Below are 2,514 nucleotides of genomic sequence, written 5' to 3'. Positions count from 1 at the left end.
TTATTGTTGCCGTGAATGAAGCCTTTTCCCCTGAATAAAGGGAAAAAAAATTATAAAACATTATTGGTCCAGCACAACTTTATTTCCATTACATTTTCAAATCAATTACCAGGCTGAATGGTAACAACATGTTGCCACTGATGCAAAGTTTCTTCAAATGCATCTGTAAATTCAGTGCTTTTCCAATCAAAATCACAACAGGGATTTTATTTTTTTTTAAAAATTTTTTTGTAATGTTTATGTATTTTTGAGAGAGAGAGAAACAGCATGAGCAAGGGGAGGAGCAGAGCGAGAGGGAGACACAGAATCCAAAGCAGGCTCCAGGCTCTGAGCTGTCAGCACAGAATCCGACGCAGGACTCAAACTCCCAAACCGTGAGATCATGACCTGAGCTGAAGTCAGACGCTTAACTGAGTGAGCCACCCAGGTGCCCCGGCGCTGATATTCAAGTGCATTTGGAAGGGCAAAGAGCCAAGAATGGCCAAGACCATTATATAGCTTTATAATGTCTAACAAGGAAAGTCTCCTCACTGTATATGTACCTCTGTCAATGGTAAACTGTCTTATTCGAATTGTTGGGAGAAGAATTGCAATAAACCGTATAATGCAGCAACACAGAGGCCCAGCCATAGAGCCACACAAATATGGAACCTGGATATTTAGAGGTAGAGTTCCACACAGGGATCAAAGCATTGACTCTCTGATAATGGGTGTTAGGATACCTGAGTGAGTAATTCACCTGGTACTGACATATCAAAAGAGTTGGACCCACGTCCTTTCGGAAAAGAGTTTTACGAAGCCTGTATCTGACAGTTTGCATTTTGTCATAGTGTTCACTGTTGTGTGGAGGTTTATTTTTCATATTAAATTTCACGTAAAAAACCCTTTTGTGGCTTCAAGGTAGGGAAGGACTTCGAAAACAAAGCCCCAAAACACCACACCCGAAGGGAAAAATTTTTCTTTGTGGAGATTTTTAATAGCGGCTACATTTGCTCTTAAAAATTTAAAATAAATAATTCAGTAGTAAAATGGATGAGGAAAACCAGCAGGCCATACACAGAAAAACTGTCATGTCCAAGAAACACTTGTGAAATATACTATCTCACCAGGAATCAGGGCCCCGCAGATGAAAAGAATACATTGCTTCTTCAAGTTTAGATATTGCCAAATACCACGTTGTGAAGTCCCTGTTTCTCCAGACCTTCACCACCTCTTAGCGGACTGTTACCATTTCACAACCGTCAGGTGGACAAGTTGCTTTTCACATGGGGCGATTGCCATGCTCGCTCCTCCAGCACTCGGCCCGTGGTCTGCAGTCCATGCTGGTCAGTGCACTGTGCTGTGCACAAAGGCAGTGGGACCGCTTGGCCCCTTTGGGAGGTGGTGTGACCACTTTTGGGGCAGTGGGTCCTGAGTACAAGTTCAGTGTGTTGTGTGCAGGGTCCCCCCCCTCACTGTCACACTGATGAGGACGCTCACAGGGTTCAGATGGTGCAGCCATGGGCTGGGGCCCTCCATCAGACAGGTCCCTCACACTGTGGATGCAGTGTGAATGAGAAATAAACATTTGTTTGGCTGACCAACCAGGGTTGCAAAATAAATGTTAAATATAACCTCAAGGGGCGCCTGGGCGGCTCAGTGGGTTGAGCGTCCGACTTCGGCTCAGGTCATAATCTCACCGTTCGTGGGTTCGAGCCCCGCGTCGGGCTCTGTGCTGACAGCTCAGAGCCCGGAGCCTGTTTCGGATTCTGTGTCTCCCTCTCTCTCTGCCCCTCTCCCACTCGCACTCTGTCTCAAAAATAAACATTAAAAAAATATGTATATATATATATATATATATATATATATATATATAACTTCAAAAAGTCACATGTGCAACAATTTTTCTAAGATATCCGCCTAGAGATAGATCTGCCATTAACACAGAATCTGGCACAGAACTGGTATTTCCTAAATGTGAGTTAGTACAGCCCAGCCTGGTCTACCCTAGTTTTAGAGCTCCGTAGATAAATGAAATCCCGTTCTTCTCATCAAGGAGCTCAGACAAGTAAGCTAATATTTACAACACAACATGTTCTACCTTGTCACGGGCTGTTCGGTGTGGTAACCACTAGCCACATATGAGTAATGGACATTTGAAATGTGGCCAGTGGGACTGAAGCACTGGATGTCTAATTTAAATGGAAACACTGAAACAGTTAAAATCTTGTCACTAAACACAGCTTCAGTGTTTTGGTAAGACTACATCCCCTTATAAATGAAAAGGTAGCATTAACATTCAAACCTTCTGTAAGTTTAAAATATGTACCAGGTTTCTAAAGACTTTGTTTTCAAAAGTGCATATAAATACACGCTTCGTATATGCGTGCGTGTGTTTATACACACAAAATATCTCAATAAATTTTATTGAAAATGTTTCCGTATTAAAAAAAAGTTTTTTAACATTTATTTATTTATTTGTTTATTTATTTATTTTTCAACGTTTTTTATTTATTTTTGGGACAGAGAGAGACG

The sequence above is a fragment of the Neofelis nebulosa genome, chromosome 3 (assembly GCF_028018385.1).
Source record: "Neofelis nebulosa isolate mNeoNeb1 chromosome 3, mNeoNeb1.pri, whole genome shotgun sequence".
Classification (NCBI taxonomy): Eukaryota; Metazoa; Chordata; class Mammalia; order Carnivora; family Felidae; genus Neofelis; species Neofelis nebulosa.
Note: the sequence above shows the minus strand (reverse complement) of the source record.